Source organism: Balaenoptera physalus, assembly GCF_965194825.1.
Source record: "Balaenoptera physalus genome assembly, chromosome: 4".
Classification (NCBI taxonomy): domain Eukaryota; kingdom Metazoa; phylum Chordata; class Mammalia; order Artiodactyla; family Balaenopteridae; genus Balaenoptera; species Balaenoptera physalus.
The window spans coordinates 66,615,590-66,639,533 of NC_138891.1; the positions used below are offsets into that span (position 1 = coordinate 66,615,590).

Sequence of the window (23,944 nt, forward strand, 5' to 3'; positions counted from 1 at the left end):
CACGTGGGATCTTAGCTCCCCGACTAGGGATCAAACCCACACCCCCTGCATTGGAAGGCGAAGTCTTAACCAATGGACTGCCAAGGAAGTCCCCAGGCTTGCACTTTTCAAGGAGGGGGAGTCCCAGAAGAGGAGTCTGGCATGGAACCAGAAGCTTTCTCCCAGCCTGAGAACCTTAGCAGAATTCTGCATAGTAGACATAGGAAAAAACAAAGGCAGAAAGGGGAAAACCAAGTTCTATTGGAAAGCACACAGCATTGGAGAGAAAAAGCTGGAAACCAGGAAGTTCTCTCATCCCGTTCAAATGTCACCAGCCTAGTCATGTCTCCCAGGCAGGCATCATATGGTTGAAGGCAGATCCTTGGTCTTCTACAAGCATCTTGCCACATGCCTCATCCGCTTAGCTTCTAGATGGTCAGGGACCCTACTGTTTGAAGGGAACTGATTCTTTAAAGAACTCTTCCTGATTGAGAACCCAGCTATTTTTCTCTAGGCCAACATAACAAGCTTAGGGTTCTATTTTGATGGTGGGATTTGCTAGTAGTTGGGTGGCATCTTCTTTTTTTCTCTTCTTGTCATCTCACATTCTTTCTAGGATTTTCTCCCTTGGGAAGTGGAAATGGAGCATGTTTGCAAAGTCAGACAGTGGGATGGTTCTACAAAGACTGCTTTGTTCACTAGATTGCTAGTTATGAATGAGTGGGGGAGATTGAATTTGCTTACCATTAAAACCCCTCCGCATACTGGAATTCTAGAGGCTGAACTCTAGCGCACACACAGAGCTGAGATGGAAAATCCAATGTGAGGTCAATGCTCCTAACTGATTCATCTTCTAAACTCAACCCATTTTCCCACTTTCTTGACAAACAGGTGGGCCAACATAATGATAGTCTCCTTCCTTCCGGGGCGGAAGGAATCACATGCATTCTGGAGCGGCCAAAGAAGAGCAGGGAGAAGTGAAAGTGGTTGATGAATAATCAGTTGATGTTTATTGAGCATTGAGTATCAGACATTGTAAAAATACTATTATGTATGTGATTTAATTTACTCTTAAATCCTGCAGTTTTCAGAGACATTCACTGGCTTTCCAGAAGACATGTAGCTCCTTTTGACTCTTTTTATTCTCAACCTCTTTCAGGTTTCTGTATCCACCTTGGAAGAAATTTCAGGGCTGAAAAGAAAGCAGAGCCATGGTTTCTGCAGGAACACACCTGGAACTCTCGGCTCTGGCATCCCAGGGCTGGAAAGGGACGAAGAGAAGGGAGGCCGAGCAGAAATTAGATGGACTGGATTTGAAGCCTTTTGAGAAGAGACGGCGGGGGGAACAGTGGCATTTTGTACTTCGTATCTTCTCCCACATTTTTTGTGCACCTCTTTTCAAATCTCCAGGGTTATTTAGACAATGAGAAGCTCCTAAAGAATGAGGGAGCGGTCAGAAGCAAGTCTTGAACAGTTGGCTTACACGTTCCCCATGATTTACCTGGCTTGTTAAAGGCAGAGACGATAACCGAAGGGGCCGAAGGAAAGGAGATCCAGTCGTGGAGTGGCTACCCTTGCCAGGTTCGGGATGAAGAATAGGGGTTGTGTCTAATCCCTGCCACATGAGCCAGTGAACTTTGAACAGAGAGGGAAAAACAAAAAACAAAACTCTCAGTCTCACATTCCTTCCACGTCCAACCAATATCCTAACATCTCAAAGTTCAGTGTAAAACAAATATCAAAATGAATTCCATAGCTAGCCACAGAATACAGATGACTATTCCCATTTTATGGCTAAGGAATTTTAAGTATTATGAAAGTCAATGGTTTGCCCATTCTTTCTTTCAATAAATATTAATTAAGCTCCTATGACAGGCCCAGAGCTGGACACAGTGGCAAACAGAGCAGATATAAAGCCTATAGACTAGTGAGAAAACAGATAATAACATTAAAATTCAGCACAGAAATAAATATAAAATTACAAGTTATGATACAGTAATGAGAGGGGAATGCATAGGGAAACGTGAGGGAAGGCCTATCTAAAGAGGTGGCATTATGCTGTGAGCCAGGACAGGAGCAGAGCGGCAAGCAGGCAGCAGGAACAGCCTGTGCAAAGGCCCTCAGGCTGGAAAGCAAGCAGCCAGTGTCTCAAGGAGGGCAGGGAAAAAGAAAAGGCCAGAGAGCAAGGCAGGGGGCATATTTTTTTTTATTGGGGTATAGTTGTTTTACAATGTTGTATTAATTTCTATTGTACAGCAAAGTGGAGTTCCCTGTGCTGTACAGCAGGTTCTTATTAGTTATCTATTTTATACATATTAGTGTATATGTGTCAATCCCAGTCTCCCAATTCATCCCCCCCCCGACCCCATACCGCTTTCCCCGGCAGGGGGCATATTATGTAGGGCCTTCTAAGCTATGGCAAGAACTTTGAACTTTATTCTAAGTAGTGGAATGGAAACTCATTGAAAGATTTGAGACGGGGAAGAGACATGATCTGATTAACATATTTTTAAATTACCCCACTAATTGTGGAAAATGGAGAGGATGAGGATGGTAAAATATTGCTGAAGTCCCTGTAAAAGCTGATGAATTGAGCCCAGGGAGACGTAAATCCTGGTCCTTGGCCTAAACCACAAAAGTCTTTATTAAAAAGCCATTATTCATGACTTATAATTTTTTTAAATATATACCATTTTATTAAACAGAATCATATTTTTTCAAATTTCTTATCAACTAGGGTGACCTAAAGTTCTAGGGGTTGCTTCAGGGCAATGCCATGTTCAGCTGGCTTTCCTGAACCCCTTTCTCTGCTTTCCAGGTTTTCCAAGAACAGGAGTTGAGAAGGGTAGTCATAATTGGGGAATAAATAAATAGGTCATTTGCATCTGATTTTCCTACCCAACCTCAACGTCATTACACAGCAGCAGCAACAAATGTCAGTGGCAGGAAGTATACAACAAGAAGAATTAACCACAATTTTTTTTTCATCCAAACTTACACACACACTGTCACACATACATACAGTTGGTTTGAAGTGGCGGGGGGGGAGGTAGTCAGTTTTCTCACATTTTTAACCAATAGAATCTCACAGCAGTCATCAAAACAACAGGCTTTCAGGCAGTTGACCTTTCGTGTCAGCGGGTTTTGTGAGGGGAGGAGAGAGAAAGGAGAGAGAAAACTTGGGCTTTGCATCATTTGTTATCCTAATAGTTGAACACTGAATCAGTCTTCTGTTACAGACACATTAATTTGATTAAGATACGGTCCATGGGTTATTCAGGCATATAAAGTACTCTTGCTTAATTGCAAAATTAACAATGAAATAGGATAAATCATTACCAAGCTGGAGGTTATTCTGGGACTCATAGGTTTTTTCACCTCACTCAGTTCATTTTCTCCATCTAAAGTTGTTTTTGACACTTAGAAGGAAAAATCTGGTCTAAGGCAACAGTACATGGCACACCAGCATTCAGCCCTCAAGGCGTTAGTGGGCTCTCACTCCCTCAGAACAGGAACTGCTGGTAGATCCATCTCACAAGAGGTTCCAAGTCCCTCAGCCTCCAAAGTGTTCATAACCATCTCAGATGCACAGCACTGCAGGAACTTATCCATAGCCCCGAGAAATCCACCTTGAAATCTGAAGACTGAGATCCTGGTTTCCATTTTTACTACATCACTCCTTGCCTGTCACCTTGTTTCTTTTTAGGAGCAGCCTATTTTTCAGGTGCTGGACAACCTTAGGTCAAATCTCTACTATATTCCAGGCACTGTGTTAAGTGATGAAAATACAAAAACAAAGACCTGCTTCCAGATCTCAACAAGCTGGCCTTCTAGTTGGTCACAGGCTTCTCTTCCTTCTGTGACTCTGTAAGAAATGCCTGGCTGCTGCTTGGTGCCCATTGTCGTGCTGTAGCAAAGGCATGCAAAGACATAGAAAAGGAATTTAATCAGGGAACATGTGGAGAGGAGGTATGATTTGAGTTGTCCTGAAACTGGATTAGGAGGAGCTGGTCATTTGGAGAAGGGGAGGAGAGGGCATTCGCATCAGAGGGACCAGAATGAATCAAGGCAGGGAAGCCTGAGTGCACATGAGGTATGGGGCCATTACTGTGGTGGGGCAAGCGGCAGCCAGGTGTTTTTCCTATCTTGGGAGAAAGCTTTAGTGGCCAAACATATCCTCCAAATCTGGGAGCGTTAAGCACTTACCCTATATAATACAGAAGAACGAATTCTTGATCGGAATTCAGGAGACCCATTATTCCTGTGTCTAACACACTGCGTGAGCTTGGTCTGATTATTTCACCTGGCTGTGCCTCAGTTGGCTCATCTGCAAAATGGGGGTAAAGATCCCTTTCCCATCTACTTTGCAGGGTGCTTTTGAAGGTTAGGCGGGAAAGTAGACCTGAAAGTTTAACTTCAAAGCTTCCAATCCTTTGTGATAAGAGTGTAAAGCACTGATAGCAAATTGAAGAAATTATTAGTCTTATTTCTAGTGGGCATTGTCATGATGTAATTTCAGGGACCAGCAAGTCAGCCAGTGGCTGAAGTGAAGGGACCATGACTAAGACTTGTGTGGATTTTATATTTCATTCCATTTAAAAACATGTGTTCATCCAGTATTTTATTGATTTAACAGGTAAATAAAACTGGCTCATAAAGAACATTCAAAGTGAAAAGTAGAACCGAGCATCTAAACTGCTTATTCTGTGCCTTTGCAAATGACCCTGACCGTCACTATACTAACAGGTTCAATCCCTGAGAATTTCTGAAAGCCACTGTTTAATGAAAAACAGGTACCATGTGATTCAGAAAATAAGAGTTTGAAATAGCCTCCAAGATCCCTTTCAGCCCTAATGCTTCTTAACCATCCTTCATGTGGTGCTGCAGCCAGACCCCAGCACGTAGAACCATTTCTGAGTTGCCAGATGCCCGCATCTGGGCAATCCTGCGTGTGGCTCAAAGAGACTGGGGTTTATGTTATGGCTGTGAATGTAGACTATACACTCCCTAGAGACGTGGTGAGATGAAACAGGGACATTTCTAGAAGAGCTTTCCACTGCAACCCCAAGCAGTTTGGAGAAAACCAAGGAGTGAAAAAAAGCAACTCATTACTGTCTTGAAGGGAAGATTTCCCAGTGTGTGACACCTAAGATCACAAGATGATGGAAATAAGAAAATACCAAAACAGTTCACTCTCCTCCTGCACCTTTCCCCTGAGGGGCTTAAAACATTTGATAGACACGGATGTCCCTTTTCATCATCTGCAAGTTGCTTCATCTTCCAAAACTGCAAAGCTTCCCCTTCCCTCCTTTATAAGGAACGTTGAGCAGATCAAGTGAGAATCGGTTTGAAAACAGCCATGTCTGTGGTGATCACTGCTTAGAGACAGACAGGCCTTGACATTTGTTCCATTCCTCCCAGACGGCAATGACATCTCTGTGTTCCCCTGCTGTTACACGGAGAAGAAAAGACAGGTCCACACGGCAAGCCCAGAGGCCTGGGAGGAGGTGCCAGCTCGGCTGTGTGTCCTTGAGCAAAATAATTTACTTTTCTCGCTTTGGATCTTTTTTCATCGTTATCCTCAGATGGTAGACATGACCTCTAACATCCCTTCCAGTTCTGATACCTTGTAAAACTAGGACCCTCTGATCATGCTGCATTAACTTAGTAAAGACTGAGAACCATGAAAAGGGAAATCGTAGCCTTTGCCTCTGCTTCCTGACTTCTAAAATGAGGATAATAACACCTACTTTGCAGGGTGGCTGGAAAGATTAGATACAATAGACGCAAAGCTGCTAGCACGGTGCCTGGCACTCAGTAGGTGTCCCATCAATGGAAACCTTTAAATCAAAACCTAAAGGTTTCCAGTTTCAGCCTCTGCGAGTCTGATCTCTGCAGTCCCAGGCAACTCTGTGGCTTGAGCATATGGCCCCTGACTTGCTGCTCCCGCTGTGAGTTCTAAGTCCATTTTGGAGTCTTCTATTCCATCCAGAAGCCACATGGAGAGTCTGTGAATTTTTCCGTCCCTTTTGGCTGGAACCTCGTGCCTGTGAGTGTCTGTTAGCTCCAGGTGTCTGTGGGCGGGGCCTTTATGAAGACCAACCACTTGGTCCACTGTATTGAGCCCACAGACGCTTCCTCCACCCCCTGTGACTACGGGGGATGGAGTGCTGGGGAACCGGAGCCTGAAGCAGGGAGCGTGTGTCCTTCTGCGTCTGCTTTACCAAGCTGCGATCCTTTCAGGGTGATAAGCACTGGAGAAGGGTAAGTCTTCATCACAACAGCGATGTCGATGCCCGATGCCGGCACCGTGCAGACTGAAAGCCGTAGTAATGTGTCCCACTGGCCATCCCCTGCAGAACCTGAAAAAAAAAAAAATCAGAAAATTCCACTTGCTTTTTCCTATTTAATGAGGTCGAACCTTCTTAAGGAATGAAAAGCACAGCTCCAGCCTAGCTTTTAATTAGCTTCAGGAGTCCTTGTTTCAAACTAGCCTCATTCCCAAAGCTATTCTCTCCCTGCTCTGAATGAGATGGAAATTCAATTGCATTCGCCTTGTCAAGTCATAATAAGAGGCTCCCTCCCTCTCAAGGTCACATGGGGAAAGACACTCAGTAGCCAGACAGACACTGCACTTTTTGACCCCAGCAGGACACCAGAACTTGAAAAGGGCAGTTTAAAGAATTCTAGTTTGACCGAGCTTGGTGGTTGGTTGGTTTGTTTTTTGGGTTTTTTTTGGGAAACTACCGTGTGAACTTGGGCTGTACCTCCACATGTACAATGAAAAAAAAAAAAAAAAATTTGGACTTTAGAGCCAAAGTGACCAGGCTCAAATCCTGCCTCCTCGGCTGAGTGCCAATGCAAGTTAACTAAACACTCGAAGCTTCTGTTCCCTCGTTTGTGATGCAGAAATTGATGTCTACCTTGTAGGATGACTGGAGGGACCAAATGAGTAAACTGTAAGCCCTGGACATCATCAGGCCTCAGTAAACATTGTTCCTCTTTCCACTCATCTGTAAGACAGAGCGAATCACCCCCACTTCACCCATTTCACTGGGTTGAAACAGTGACCCAAAGGGATGATATGTATTCAGAGGCTAGGAGCCTGGGTTTCGCAGTTGGAGGTCAGGGTTCCCGTGCCAGTCCTGCTCCCTCCCGCCTGTGCCACCTTGGGCAGTTTCCAGAGCCTCGCAGTTTCCTCGCATTGAAAGCGGGTATATTATCGGTCGCCTCTCCATAGGATTACTGTAAGGGCTAACCGAGGTCGTGTCCAAACAGCCCTTGCCTAGTGCCTGACACATGGCAAGCGTGCAATAAATATTAGCTAATAACAGTGATGGCATCCGAGAGTGCGTTGTAAAGTTTAAAAATCCTCTAAGCCGGCCATCTCAAATCCTTTTGGGAAGGAATGTGCCACTGTTACCGGTGCTTATGTAAATGTAAGTGGTTATTATTTATGTAGGAGAACATTACTGAGTATGAGGCAGGAAGAGGGAGAGAGCAATACAGAGAAAGAAAAATTTACGATGGGCTTCAAAGGGGAATGAGGAGGAAATAACTTCTCACCCGGCACAGGAGAAGCATCCCCATATATTAGCTGCAAGCCGCCTGAGTGCAAAGATCACATCAATGGAGTCTCCTCTAAGGAAAGCAAAAAAAAAAAAAAAAAAAAGGTAAGGAAAGGAATGGAATGGAATGGAATGGAATGGAAAGGAAAGGGGAAGAAAACTTCATTCTATTTCCTCTAAAATTAATCCTCAGGCTGTATTTATCCAACAGAATCTTGCTAAACACCCACCCCAGGGGAGATTCTGGGACACTGGTGGCTCTCCCCTCAGGGAATCTGAGGTCTAATGAGGATCTTAGGACAAGTACATGAATAACTAATTAAAGGTAGAAAGTGAAGTGTCATGAATCATTATCTTCATCATTATTAGAAGTCATTTTTATGGAATTCCCCATATTTAGTATATCATCCTTTTTTCTAAAAAAGAATTTTGAACGATTTATAACATTAAAGAAGATTTACACTAAAAAAAATAAAAAAGAAAAAAAGATATACACTGCGGTATAAAAAGATAGAACTAGATATTTAGATTAAAACAAAAAGAAATGGCAAAGGCTAATATAATTGTTAGATTAAGCATTAGATTCAACTCTGAGCTTCCTGGAAGTCAGGGCAAAATGGGAAACACATTATTATAATTTAATGTTTCTCAAATGCTAACACTCTTAAGCGATATTCAGAAAACTAGGCAAGGCCTAATCCAGTAACCTTGCATTTTCTATTCATCTAACAAAAGCAAAAGGCATGCGTGGCTGTGGAATTTTGAGACATTCAGGTAACCAGTAACCATTATCAACCTTTAAGACCATTATTTTAGAAAAATCTGTATGACATTACACTATTTTGTTGTTGTTTATCATTTCTGTTGGGACTGTTTCTCAGCTAGAATGCAAGCTGTTTCACTTCTTGTGTTTTTAAGAAAAAAATAAATATATTTGAAAACACAGAGCAATCTTTGTATCATTATGCTAGACCTGCTAATCTTATTTTCAACAAGATTTCAGTGCCCAGAGGGCTTTGATCTGTCACAGGGCTCTCTTGGGTTAATTGCTGCTGTTCTCAAGTCATCCCCACATAGACAGGTAGGTGGGAGTGAGGAGAATTAGCCAATTGCACAGAAAAATCAAAGATGTTTGCTTGCAAGGGTACCTACTTCTGAGAACTACCATGAATTTTGCATGCCACTGACTAAGAAAGGAAGGAAGGAAGTGATGTCTTGAAGATCCTGGGCTGGGACGGGCTGCGGTGAAAAAGGACCAGCTGTTATTCTTCTTCTGGCTGGTTTCTGGCCTGTTGTGATGTCCTTTATGAATCTACGAGAATTTGAACTTTAAAACCTGTTTTAAAAGGTGTCCTGCCTTCTTTTTTTAACGTAATCTTTAAAAGGCTCATGAGTTTGATTAATGAGGAAGAATTTTTTTTAATAAAAAATAGAATAAAAGACAAGCAATCAAGAAGGGGAAGGGATACTGCTCTAAGAGAAAGAAAAAGAGAATTGCAAGAGGAGGAGAAAAACAGGAAGGGTCAGAAGGCAGAGGCATCTGACCGCTTCTCGGCTTAAGCCCTGCAGTGCCCCTGAAAAGGGACACCCAGCCTTTGACCAGTTGAGAGAGAGCCCTGCTCGGGGAGGGGTCTGGACAGGGAGCCCGATGACACGTGCCGGCCAATCCCACACACATCTGTTTGATTTGGCTCTGCTCACTGACCAGCTGCTGGCACTGAATCAGAAGGGGCAGGTGGGAGTGTTGGGGGAAGGGGAAGGAAGGGGAGAGCGGATTATGCACAGTTGTTCCAAAAAGGGGCAAAGGGTGGAGGCTGGGAGGAATGAGGCTGAGAGGGGCCCGGGGTCAGGCAGGGGCAGGAAGCCCACAGCTGTGGTGGTGGGCATTGGAATTAGTCACCCTCTGCAGCAGGTGAAGGCACTGAGTCAGCAGCACGGGATGTGGCCTCTGTAGACATCCAGGCCCTGGGCCAGGTTTGGGCAAAGTGTCAGGAGTGCTTTCTCACTGTCCCCTTTGACCCATCCACTGTCCCACTAGTAGTGAGCCTGTCCAGACTTCCAAACCAGCCACCATATTGCTTCCCTCTTTTTCCTACAAAATTAAACCTTTTGTTTTCTACCTCAGACAATTTTTTTTTTTTTTTTGGTCTTTCTAAGCTCACAAAGACTTACTTTCTCTAAACTCTTAAGATCCTCCCAACCATCTAGAGAGAAAGCTGGAAAGAATCAGCCTGCCCACTTTACAGAGGCCCCAGGAAGTGTAAGCAACATTCCTGAAGTCACCTGGCTCAGCCAGTGGAAGAACAATTTGGGCAAATGCTGACTCTTCCACCTCATCACCATTTATTTGCTCTGCCAAAATTTGCTCTGGTCTACAATTTCTACCACGTGCCAAGAGGCTGAGTTGCTGAATGGTGAATGTACGGGGGAGAGCCATATTTTTACGTCATCCCAGTGTGAAGTCTTACCTCAGCACGAGTTCTTTGCTCCCCATTTGCTCGACACCATGTGCTGGAAACCATGCTGGTTCTCTCAAGTAGTTCACCCTGTGGCTGATCGCTTTCTAGGTCTCTAGCCAGTGTCCATCACCCAAAGGGAAGCCATTCAAGTCACGTCTGCAGGTTTGAAAATCTCACAAGTTCATCACCTTTGCTACTGAAAAAGTTCTCTTCCCACTGCTGGCATCACGTGTGACAAAAGAGGCAGGACACCACCACCTTGCAGCTGATGTTGGTTCCTGGGTCTGCTTACTGTAACAGCAAGATCTGGTTACTTCAAGGACACACTCAGTATCCAGAGGGTCAAAAATAGCACGATATGGAATTACAAATATTCAATCTAAAAGAAAGACCGGGCTTGCCTGGGGACGCAGTGGTTGAGAATCTGCCTGCCAATGCAGGGGACACGGGTTCGAGCCCTGGTCCGGGAAGATCCCACATGCCGTGGAGCAACTAAGCCCATGTGCCACAGCTACTGAGCCTGTGCTCTAGAGCCCGCGAGCCACAACTACTGAGCCCGCATGCTGCAACTACTGAAGCCCGTGCGCCTAGAGCCCATACTCTGCAACAAGAGAAGCCACTGCAATGAGAAGCCCACGCACCACAATGAAGAGAAGCCCCCCGATCGCCACAACTAGAGAAAGCCCACGTGCAGCAACGAAGACCCAACGCAGCCAAAAATTAAAAAAAAAATTTTTTAATAAAAATAAATAAAAAAAAGAAAGACCATTTCCTATGGTTTGCTCTAATAATATAGGTTTGGGCTCTGAAGAGTGCCTGAGGTTCAAATCCTCCCCATGACATTTATTAGCAGAGTAACCTCTCCTGTCTATGACTTAAAATGAGGATAGTAATAGAACCTACCTCATAGAATGGTTGTCACAAATGAAACAGCCCATGGCATGGCACGGCCTTTGGCCACTAGCACCCAAGAGTGAGAAGGGAGATTAGTCCTCCATAGACAGGACGTCCACGTCACAGAGCCCCACCATCAATCTCCTATGGGTTTTCCTTCCAATAATACTCGAATTTCCCACCTTGTGCCACCGCAATTAACACACACACAAATACTGAAAGTGAAGAGATATGATTAAACTCTCCTACTCAGGAAAGAAACTTCAGAACATAGACAGATAAGAAATACCAGTAAAGTTAAACCTGATTTCTCAGCAACTGATTCCCACCCAGGCTTCCCTTTCGAGCCAGCCCCATGTGGAGTCCCTGGAGGCCTTACAGGCTCTTCCCAGAGCTGGGCCTTCTTGATCCTCCACCTGGAGGGTGGGCTTCTTCCCTCTCTCCTTCTGGATCTCATCCTCAGGCTTTCATTTGTCTCCAATTTCCAGACACTTTGTTGCATCCCTCTTCAATACCTAACTCACTGGATCTGCATCCCCACAGGGACCACACAGCTCCTCCCTCATCCAACCTCCATGCCTTACACCAGCGGTCCCCAGCCTTTTTGGCAGCAGGGACTGGTTTCGTGGAAGACAATTTTTCCACAGACCAGGCGGGGGTTGGGGAGGCAGGAATGGTTCAGGTGGTAATGCGAGTGATGGGGAGCGATGGGGAGTGATGGGGAGCGGCAGATGGAACTTCACTTGTTCGCCCGCCGCTCATCTCATGCTGTGCAGCCCGGTTCCTAACAGGCCACGGCCCGGGGGTTGGGGACCCCTGCCTTACACAGTGCACAGCTGTACAATAGCCTCAGCTCTGTCTTTGAATTGCGTAGGGTCCTAAGTAATTTATTAATTAAGTACACATTTGTATTTTCAAATTAGCTTCCATAGACTGTACTACAGTTTTAAAGGACTGTAGACATCATCTTGGTATAAAACACAGGTACCCATTGTCATCCTATATAAGGTCCTTCTTCAGAAGTGCCAACAGCTACAAAAAGGACTTAGTGATGGATACTCTGGTCAGATGACATTCAGAGAGTTCCCAACTTAATAATTTTCAATCCCACTCCAAGGCTGAGGGCCTTTACTATGACCCAGCAGCAAGTTCATCTCTCTCTGACCTGGCACCCTAGGTCCAATGACTCATCCCTGATACTGAGTCCCTGATTTCATAATCCACCAGTGCCCTCATTCCTACAAAACTGTCGCCGTCCCAGGAATCAGAGTCAGCCACCAGCAGCCATATATCCTGTCCGGCACGTTTAGGAGCAGGCCTTATTCCCGGCCGCCCCTGTCCTGATGCTGTAGTGGAAACAAACTTCAGATTTGAATTCTCACTCCACCATGTCTCACATGACCAGCCATTTTATCTCCCTGGGCCTCAATTTCCTCATCTGTAAAATGGGAATAAAAATACCCTGGCAGAGATGCTGTGAGAATTAGTGACAATGCAGAGAATTTGACCCACAGTATTGCTCAGTGAACAGTAGCTGTTTTTCTTTCTTTTTTTTTTTTTTAACATCTTCATTGGAGTATAATTGCTTTACAATGGTGTGTTAGTTTCTGCTGTACAACAAAGTGAATCAGCTGTACATATACCTATATCCCCATATCCCCTCCCTCTTGCGTCTCCCTCCCACCTTCCCTATCCTACCCCTCTAGGTGATCACAAAGCACAGAGCTGATCTCCCTGTGCTATACGGCTGCTTCCCACTATCTATTTTACATTTGGTAGTGTATATATGTCCATGCCACTCTCTCACTTCGTCCCAGCTTACCCTTCCCCCTCCCCAGTAGCTGTTTCTCTTTGGATGACCATCTATTATGGCTGACTTGGTGCTGACTGCCTCCTGGCCTGTCATCTCCTGTCTGTCTTCATGTGCTGCTGGCACTGCCCACACCCTTACCTACTTAACCGCCTCCTCTGGTCTCTGGGTTCCAACTCCTCCTGGTCCTCTGAGCCAGTTCCGCAGTGTCTCGTTCTGACTGCTGGCAGGTGGTGTGCTGGGGTGGTTCCTACCAGGGCACAAAGCTGATTCTTGACATCTCTTCCCAACTCCACAGTCCGTGACCATGTTGGTAGCTTGAGGTTGGCTATGGTGAGACTCTCTACACAGCTGAAATCAGCCAACACTACAGTAGGGCTGTTTCCCCTGAGAGTCTCTCGTTCACCAGCTACAGGCACGCTGGTGAGGAACCTTCATTCTTTCTGTACCTTCTCTGGGCCTGATCATCTGACCTGAACACCCAAGTGTAATCCTTTTACGGGAAGGCATCAGAAGCTTTCCTATGCAGACACACTGGCCTTGAGTTTCAATGAGAATGCAGCTAAACCCATGCCAAAGTCTACAGGACAACTTTTCAGCTTAAGAGTGGAAACATGACACCAGGAAACAAAAAAGTCTAACGAATATACATTAACCTCAGGATTAACCCCACGGCTAATGAGATCTGCTCAGCACAGCCAAAGCATTCTCTTCCTACCTGACTCCCTCCAGGTGAGGCAGGCCCCCGGAGCCGAGGCCTTCACCTGAGCTCTGTAATAGAAATCTTCCAGGCCCTCCAGGACCGTGCCCTTCACACTACCCCATGAATGCGTCTGGCTTGGAAACACTGATGTCTCTTACCAAAGAGAGTGTGAAAGAAGATGAATTTTTCACAGGGGTCCAAAGAAAGCCCTGCCTTTCCTTCTTCTCTGTGAAGGCTCTAAACCACATGAGTTTGCTAAGGCCTTAGCATTTTGAGGGCTCAGATCTTGTTCCAGTCTGTGTACCTCAGAGGCCCGAGGAAGTGCCCTGCCCCTTGGTGGTGTTCAATTCAGATCGGCTGTACCGAGGGCCACATCTGGAGTTTGTAATGGTTACTTAGTGCCGGGCACACTTAACCTTTATATCCCCTTGAAGAAAGAATCATTAAGCAAATAAAACAGGCGGGTGAGCATGTGTGTTGTGGGGTGGAGGGAGGGATATTTTTCTTTGTGAGGGAAGTGTATTCTCATGGATTTTAGAGGGCAAACCATCACCTGCTGTAGTGGAATCCTATCTATCTTTGGTGACTATCGCAGGTCTCCTTTGAGCAGTTGTTTTGTTCCTGCTTGTACTTGAACGGATTCCCACGGCCCAAATGGGAACACACCCAACCCATCTGCCCGTTAAACCTAAAATCCTCTTTCCTCCCTACAGGATCCATAAATTCTACCCATTTTCCTCTCTTCACGATTCCAGACCACCTAGAGAACTCAAAGCATCACTCAGGACCCCACTTCCTCCTGAGTACCCTCCCCTCGACTTGCTGCCTCTAAAATAGGCACACAGCCACGTATTCTTTCCAACACTTTCAATGATAAACTTCACAGGGACACCGACAGAGAGAGACAAACATAGGGAAGGGCCACAATTTCATAATTCTCTCCTACGTTCTCCTCACCCAGTCTCTGGCCCACACTGAAGTGTGAAACATGAGCTCACGATTCTAATAACTCTTCTTCGTCTCCTTATCCTGCCCTCTTGCCTCCGGGAGACATCTCCAAGGCCATCAGATTACTACTCCTGTGCTTCTAGTAATGGCAGATGTCATGACCTTGGTGAGGCACTTCACAGCCTACAAATCACTTTGTGTCTGTTACTCGGGTGAGTCTCAGCATCCCTGGGACCTAGGTCATGGCGTGACTGCCACCGTTTTCATGGGCCAGTGCGATAGTGCAGACGGATGGCCTGGTAGATGCCTGGTCAGAGCCCCCTACAGCTCCCCACAGCACACGCCCACTTTGCCTTACCAAGGAAAGGCAGGGATTGTGCCCTAATTATACGTGACCTTTAGAAAGGATCTGATTGGAAAGATCTTTATCAAGGAAAGGATCTCAAATTGTTTTTTAACTCCATTTTATGAGGAAAATCCACACGCACTTTCTATTTTCCACCCCAGTGGCAACAGCTTCTTGGCTGATGACCTTCCTTCCATTTTGACACAGTAAAGTCAGGGTATCTCAGACAGGACATCCAGATGACCTCTTGCTGTCCTTCCAAAATCCAGGTTCGAACCCAATCGGGATCAAGATGAAAAATTGCCATTATTCCCCTACTGGCTTTTTAGTTCTTGCTTTATCTTTCCACACTTTCTCTTCCTACCTTCCTCCCAAATGACCAAAGGCACAAGTACTCCAGATCACAAAACTTAAGACTCCCTTAATTTCTCTCCCTGCTTTCTAGTCCAAGTTAACTCAGAATCAGTTACTTTCTTCAGACACAGAATACCTGCTCTCTAATCCATGCAGTAATAACACAGAATTTGTTTTAGAATATTTATCAATTTAAACTTTTCACCAACTCTTAGTGTTCTTTAGAATTAGATGGCTTTTCTTTCCATATAAGTCAGATATCTCCAAGGCCTTCAGCATGTTGACATCAGATTATAGCATGGAGAGGGCCAGGGGGCTGCTCCATGCAAAGCTTAAGAGGTCATCTTATTAATCAATTGTATAGGGCTTCCCTGGTGGCGCAGTGGTTAAGAACCTGCCTGCCAATGCAGGGTACACAGGTTCGATCCCTGGTCTGGGAAGATCCCACATGCCGCGGAGCAACTAAGCCCATGCGCCACAACTACTGAGCCTGCGCTCTAGAGCCCACATGCCACAACTATTGAAGCCCACGTGCTCTAGGTCCCCCAGCAACTACAGGGCCCACGTGCCACAACTACTGAGCCCGTGTGCTGCAACTACTGAAGCCCGCGTGCCTAGAGCCCGTACTCCGCAACAAGAGAGGCCACTGCAATGAGAAGTCCGCGCACCACAACGAAAAGTAGCCCCCACTCGCCACAACTAGAGAAAAGCCCGCACGCAGCAACAAAGAACCAATGCAGCCAAAAATAAATAAATAAAATAAATTTATTAAAAAAAATCAATTGGATAGAAGATTAATTTATTCACTCAACACACACGTACTAATCACTTAACCTGAACTCCTGTAGTGCTTGAGATCCAGTAGCATGTACTTGTTGTAAGTGTATTATTCACGTCTTCCAATTAGACCATGGTGTCCTTCAGAAGACTCTGGTCTCAGCTTGATGCTCCCTGTCTTATGACATTGGGTGACTCACCTCACTTCTCTGGGCCTCAGTTTCCCCATTGTGGCAGGTGGATAAATAGAGTATTCTAAATCCACCGATTCACCTTCTTCTCATTCAATTCAGCAAATATGGGTTAAGTACAGAACATAAGAGCTACTAGAAGAGCTCAAAGAAGGAAGGATCAAGTACTATTTAAAAGAAATCATGTCATTGTTGAAGCTGGGAGATGGGTACATAGAATTTCACCGTACAGCTCTGTCCACTTATGTGCATATTGGAAAATACCCTTACTAAAAAGAATAAAAACAAAGAGAAGGAAAGTTAGCAGGCTTCACATAGCAGGTAGTTGCTGAGCAGGATGGAAGCATGGGTAGGATTTCAATGAGCCGACACTGGGTCAGGGACCATTCCAGGCAGGGCACATCATGAGCCAAAGCAATGAGACTGGAAAATACAAGGTGTTCACAAAGGACTGGGAGTAGTCATGTGTGGCCACAGCTCAGGATATGAGAAGGAAGAGGAGGGAGCTGAGCTGGAAAAGTATCGTGGGGTCAGAGCCTAAGGGTCTAGAGAGGCATGGTGCTAAACCCTGTTGCAAGGGAGGTAACTTCACTGGTTAAGCTCAAGTTGGCTCTACCCCTTGTCAGTCTGTCTGGTGCCGGCCTGGGAGAAGGGTCTGTGGCAGAAACTGGCAGAGGAGGATGCTGGCAGGACCACAAGGCTTGTTTCTTCACCAGGAAACAAGGTTTCCTGTAACTCAGACCCATGAATCAGCATTTCCTCTGTCAATAATACACAGCAAGAAATGCAACAGCACAGAGCTTGGGGCAATGGAAGAAAGGAAGGAATATTCCATGACACGGTTGAGCTCTGTTCTCCTTTCCTCTCATGAAACATTCCTGATAAGCTCCCAAATAACACTCAGGTTTCATAAGATAAGTTCCTCAGACAGCCTCACGGTATCACGTGGAGATTAAGCCCTACAGAATACCCAGCTCTCTTATATTATGTGTTTCTATCACCGTTAGGATAAGGAAGATCACATTCTGAATTCTTTCATTATGTGATAACTAAACATTAATATAACAGTGTTTTATCCCTGCAGAGGTTTGAGTGTATGTGTGATTTGCCTTTTAGTTTTTGCACACCACTGCCCAATATTTTATTTGATTCTCATGATAATCCTGTAAGGTACAAAGGGAACATTATACCTATTTCACAAGGGCAGACACCGAGGCGGGGAGATGAAATGCTTCTGCCCCATCGGATCTGTTTTAAAGACACCAGAACTGACACCAACTCTTCAAACTCCAGTCCAAGGTTCTTTTCAAGGTCACAGACTTTTAATCAATCTATCAATACATACATACTTAAACTAGATTTATTTTAAATATATTTTGAAGTATTAAATTAATTAATGATATATTTCATTTAAATTACATATTATACACACATGTCTTCCTAGCACCAGAAAGAATTTTATTCTCTCCCTTATTCCCATCTTTCATTGGTCAAATATTTATGGGCTGCCTACTCTATACCACACTCTGTTCTAGGCACATTCAATAGTGAACGAAACGAGCAAAAGCCCTGCCTTCCTAAAGCTTCCATTCTAGTTGAGGTACTGTGACAGTGACTGAGATAGAAGTAAAATGCAGAGTACGTAAGAGAGTTGTACATGCTTTGAAGAATAAAAATATAGAAGGTAAGAAGTGTTGAGGGGTGTGATAAATTTTACACAGACTGTTCGGTGACCATCTCCTTGAAATGTTGTGTTTAAGTCAAGACCTGAGGAGGTGAACAAATAAGCCATGGGGATATATGGAGTTGGGAGGGAGGGGTGTCAGCAAAAAAAAAAAAAAAACCAGCAAGTGCCAACACTCTGAAGCGGTACCTTCCTGGCACGTGCAAGGAACAGTGAGGAGTCAGGTGTGGCTGGATTGGACGGACAAGGGGGAAGCAGGAGAGAGGGGAGTTTGGGGGTACATCATGGAGGCCGTGAGAAAGACTTGCCATTGACTTGGAGAATCTGCTATCATTTACTCAACGCCAAAACCAAACCAACCACACAAAGAAGACAAAACTAAAATAAAACGAGACAAAGAAGTAAAATGCAGAATAAAACAATAAGAACAACAACAAAAGCATGTAAAGAGGATTAAAGTTAGGTAAGGAAGAGAGGGAAAGAAAAAGTGAGGGGCAGGAGGAAAGAAAGAGAAGGGGAAAAAAAGACCATGTTCTGTTCACTTGTTTTGCCTCCCTCCCCCCACCCCATGTCTCTCTCCCTCTCTCTTTCTCTCAGATCTGGAATCTTGATCCAGGCTGCAAAAAACTCCCGTGACCTCTTCCTGAGGGAGCCGTGCAGCAGCAAAGTCCGGCAGAGGAGCGATGTATTACCACAAGCCTGGGCCCGGCCCCCAGACCCCCGTTAGTTCCCGTTGATCTGGGCCGCTGGGACTCATCAGACCTCCTTGTGCTCAGGCTGCAGGCTGAAAGCAGTACAACTCCTCCTGAGCCTTCTTGCCTCAGGCCTTCCCAGGGCAGTCACCCTCCAAGTAGAGCCGCCCCCTGCAAGCAACAGGGATAGAACATCAAAGCTATCAGTTCAGCCCTGCCAAAGCTCCCTCCCTAACTCAGGAGTCCATAACACCCTTGCTTTTTTTTTTTTTTTTTTAACATCTTTATTGGAGTATAATTGCTTTACAATGGTGTGTTAGTTTCTGCTTTATAACAAAGTGAATCAGCTATACACATACATACATTCCCATATCTCCTCCCTCTTGCGTCTCCCTCCCACCCTCCCTATCCCACCCCTCTAGGTGGTCACAAAGCACCGAGCTGATCTCCCTGTGCTATGCGGCTGCTTCCCACTAGCTATCTATTTTACATTTGAACACCCTTGCTTTTGACCCTGACTCATCCTTGAGGGTGGAGTGCCTGTGTGGGAGCAGACATGGGTGTGAAGGAGAGGGAAGAGGAGGACCTCCCAACTGCTCCAGAAGCCAGCATTCTCTCACTTTTTGCTCTTTTTCTTTATTAATCCAATGGGCTTACCAGGCAAGCTCATATTCAGCTCATGCCCATACTGCCTCCACCCCCACCTCTTTACTGGCTTGGAGAGTTTTAGAAAATTTCTTTATGTGACTTCTCCAACCTTGGACACTGGGACCAATGTGAGGCCAGTTTGGTCCCTCAAAGGCTCTTATGAATGTCTCTTTGATTTGCCTCCAGAAGTCATTGAAGAAAATTTGAACAGGACAATACTCCAAGGCAACAATGGACACTAGGTGGAGAAGTCCCTCACGGTTCTTTACCAAGTAAGTGAGAAGGCAAGAGAGAGGCTGAACGACCAGAGTCATGTGAACAACCCCAGTTCATCCCCTCTCCCCACCACTATCAGCATCCTAGTTTGGGTCTCCTCTGAACTATTTTTTTAATTAAAGTTTTTATGCTTAGGTATTTATAGAGTCATATGTAGTTATAAGAAATAATACAGAGAGAGCCTGTGTGCCCTTTACCCTCAATGTTAACATCTTGCAAAACTATAGTACAGTGTCACAATCAATATATTGATGTTATTTCCGTCACCGCAAAGATCTCTCGTATTGCCCATTTATACACAAACCCAATTCCCTCTCACTCCCACCTGCCCACCCCTTAATCCCTGGAAACCACCATTCTATTCTCCATTTCTAAAATCTTGTCAATTAGGAATGGAATCACACCATATGTAACCTTTTGGAATTCACTTTTTCCTATCAGGATAATTTCTATCAGGCGATTCATCCAGGTTGTGTGCATCGAGTTAATTCCTTTTCATTATTGAGTAGTATCTCATGTATGAATGTGCCACAGTTTATTCTCCCATTGAAAGACATTTGTTTCCAATTTACAGCAGTTGTGAACTTTTGCTATAAACACTCATGTACAGGATTTTGTGTGAGCATAAATCTTCTCCCTGAGATAAATGCTGGGTTGCACGATGGTGCATGTTTACTTCTTTTTTGAAGACACTGCCCAACCGTTTTCCAGAGAGATGAGATCATTTTACATTCCCATGAAACCAGTTTCTCTGCATACTTGCTAGCACTTCGTGTTGTTGCTATTTTTTGTTATTTCAGCCACTCTTAATAGGTGTATAGTGGTATCTCATGTGTTTTTAATTTGCATTTCCTTGATCTCTAATGATGTTGAATTATTATTCTATATGTTCACTTGTCGTCTTTGGTAAAATGTCTCTTCATATCTTTTGTTGATTTCAAATTAGGTTGTTTGTTTTTTAACTGTTGAATTTTGAGATATCTCTATATATTCTAGATATTAGTTCTTTAACAGATATATGATTTGCAAATATTTTCTTCCCAGCTGGTTGCTTGTCTTTTAATCTTACTGACTGCCAAATGCTTTTTCTGCATTGACTGATATGATCATTTGGTTTTTCTTCTTTAGATAATTAATATGGTGGATTAATATTAACTGATTATTTAATACTGAACCAGGCTTGCATCTCTGGACCCTACTTGGTCATGGTGCCTAATTCTTTTCATAATTGATAAATTCTAATTTATATTTTTTTCTATTTTGTTCCATTCTGGGTTTTTTTCCTTTTCCTTTAAGATTTTACTTCTATATTCATGGGGGATGTTAGTCTGTAGTTTTCTTTATTTGTACTGTGTTTGTCATTTTAGTATCAGGATGATACTATCTTTATAAAATGAATTGTAGACTGTTTTCTCCTCTTCTATTTTCTAGCAGATGTGTAAAATTGCTGTTAACTCTTCTTTAAATGTTGGAAAGAATTCTTCAGTGAAACCATCTGGAACTGGAGATTTTGTTATCGAAAGTTTTTTAAATTATGAGTACAATTTCTGTATAATTATAGGGCTATTCAAATTGTCTATATTGTATTGGGTAAACTGTAGTAGTTTTAGAGGAACTGGTTTGTTTCATCGAAGTTGTCAAATTTTTGTATGTAGAGCTATTGCATCTGCCTGGTGTTTAAACTCTACTCTATCTGACGCTAACCCATCTCTTCAATCTCATAATCTTCCCTTCCATAGGCCACATGAATCTCAGTGAATTGGGATCGCAGTAATTTGGATTCTTCTCTGGGATTCCTTGCACACTCTGTGCTTTCTCACTGCCTCACCTGGCTATTGTCATTCTTTACACCTGGAATACCCCACAACTTCAAAATAATTTTTCTTCTCATTCTAGGACCACTCAAAAACTGCAACCTATCTTTCCTATTTCCCTTGGAACTCTTACGACCTATACTATCTGTGGCAGTTCTGTGGTGTGAAACTGTATAGAAGTTATTTATGAACATGAACTTATGTCCCCTTACTATACTGTGAAGGATGAAACCCTGTATGATTCTTCTTGGCTTCCTCCATAGGCCCCGGCACAGGGTATGGCACAAAATACATGCACAAAAGGCATCTAAAGAATGAACTCACATGGGTCCTCACATGACAGTTCATCCAAGAAGTCTTTTTGACTTCCCTTCTTCAGATATTTAGGGAGCTATTTTTCAGGACCTGCTCTTGAAACTGGGATTGATTTAGCATCTGAAAAGAGCTGGTTCCTTGAGTAATTGGAGGGAAAGCATCACTATCGCCACCAATCCCGATCTCAAGGGAAAGACTGGTTTTCAGAGCCTAAAGACTATCTCACAAAAATATAGGTTCATTGTGAAGAGACGGGACACAACCAGGGATTTGGAAATCCACCAGTTTATAGAAGAACATCGTCTCCCACCATCCAAATTAGTAGTTCAAATTCTCCTTAGCAGCACCATACTAAATGGAGATGTATTAAGGAAGCAGGATGGAAAAGTGATCTCCATCTATTCCTAGCTCAGCAGGCATCCGTATCCAACAACATCTTTGACATTGACTTTGCATCAAGAGGCCCAGGCTGGGAATGAATATTCTCCAGGGAATCCTCCCGCCATCCCAAAATAGGAGAAGGTGAGGTAGGTGGGCAGGGAGCCAGAGACAAAGTAAGGAAAAGGAGAAACATTGGCCACTCCTGTTACTGTCAAGAGCCACTTCTTGGTGATTCCATTGTCCCTCTCCTAGTCTGAACCTCTTTGCCTCCCACCATATCTGCTACTGTATCCTTTATATGGTCTCCCACCGTGTGTGTTTACCTGCATCAGTTCGTCCTAAACACAAGCACCAGAAAGATCTCTCTATAACTTGTCTGATTATACCATTTATATTTTCAAAGAAACCTTCATACATTCCCTATTGCACAGGAATAATGTTGACGTTCCTTCACCAGGCATTCAAGGCCCTCTTCATGTTATAACTTCACCTCCCACAGTCCCTGTTACACACCAGCGGGCAAAAGAAGAATGGAAATAATCTAGAATTAGATCTGTGTTCAAATCTAGCTCAGTTTTGTAAAAACTTCATGATCTTGGGTAACTTATTTAACCTTGATGAGCTTCACTTTCTTACAAAAAACTGTTTAAAGAATAATAATTCAAAATGTTGTTGTGAGAAATAAATGAGGTCATGAGTTTAAAGTACATAGCACCTAATAGGTACTCGATAAACAGTAATTATTTTTACAATGCTGAAGCACACCGAGCAACTTCTCTATTCGGTTACACCCCTGAGTCTTTTCTTAGGCCTACTGGCCCTGGCAAGATTATCAAATGCCCTTGCACAAGGAGTGGGAGAAGGGACTAGGTGAGGATAATGGGTAGGGGTGAGGGAGCATCCTGATAAGGTATGCTGCCCATTGTTAGAAAGAAACAATGAACAGAGTAGGTCCAGAAATTCAGAAGGGCAGGGCAGGGTCCAGCAGTTTCAGCATCTGATTTTCTTCCCTGAGCATCAGAATAAGCCCAGGCTTGCCTTTCCACAGCTGATGAGGACACCTCTCCCACCTCTTCATGCAAGAATTGTTTGTGTTTCTTTAATAGAGACTTATTCAAATGCTATGTCCAACACAGTGGAGAGGCGGGGGTGGGCAACTCAGCCTGGGGTTTAAATCTGAAGTCTATTCACTATGGCTGTAGACCTGTCACACCCATTATGTATGTGTGCTCTTATAAGGGGCTCAAGGAAATAGTGTCAAGAGACCCACTTCGTAAGTACGTTTATTATTATCTCCGCTGTTCAAGCCGCACAAAATAAATGTCTGGCGTTTCCAGAAATTGCTATCAATTCAGCAGCAGATTTTACAAGGCCAATCAATAACAGTTTCCTCCATACCCCCTCCCCCATTGTATATTTATTTGTGATCAAGCTTTCTCTTCCTCTTGTGCTTTCTAGTGCTTGTAATTGGTCCAGAATAAATAGATGATTTCATCTTTTTCCAGGAAAAAAAGAAGGGAGGAGTTTTTTTTAAAACTCTACTATTAAAAAATCTCCTTTTTCTATTCAAAAATAAAGCTGTGTGCATATAACTGTTTGTATATGAGAGAGAGAGAGAGATTGCATTCAAGCCTGCCTGCCAAGGTGAGACCCTAAAAACATAAGCCACAATTTGTGACCTCTTTTCCCTGCACCTAAGCCATGTTGTAATAGGAAATTAGGGACTCAGAGAGCCACATAGACCCTTCTAGTCATGAATTCTTCTATCATGATGTCATTATATCTTATAGTGTCACTAACTGTGTATCGGAGGCTCAGATCAGGCTAGAAGTTCAAAGTTCACCCATCCATCCTCCTCTTCTTATAGGTTAAAGCACAGAGACTCAGGTCTCTTTCTTCAGAATGTGACCTTATTTGGAGACAAGGTCTTTATAGAGGTCACCAAGTGAAAATGAGATCATTAGGGTGGTCCCTAATCCAAAATGACTGTTGTCCCTATAAAAAGGAGAAATTTGGATACTGAGAGACACACATACAGGCAGAACGCCAGGTGATGATGGAGGCAGAAATCAAGAAGATACTTCTTCAAGCCAAGGAACACCAAG

The 23,944-nt window shown here is 44.0% G+C and overlaps 1 long non-coding RNA gene across 1 annotated transcript; it reads right to left on the bottom strand.

Moving 5' to 3' along the window:
- Window positions 1-1,100: 1,100 nt before the first annotated feature.
- On the bottom strand, window positions 1,101-19,233 carry LOC309660669. The gene is made up of 3 exons (XR_014263522.1): window positions 15,896-19,233; window positions 1,481-10,297; window positions 1,101-1,171 (listed from the first exon to the last, which is right to left on the bottom strand). It is a non-coding gene; the product is annotated as an uncharacterized lncRNA (long non-coding RNA).
- Between the last annotated feature and the right edge of the window lie 4,711 nt (window positions 19,234-23,944).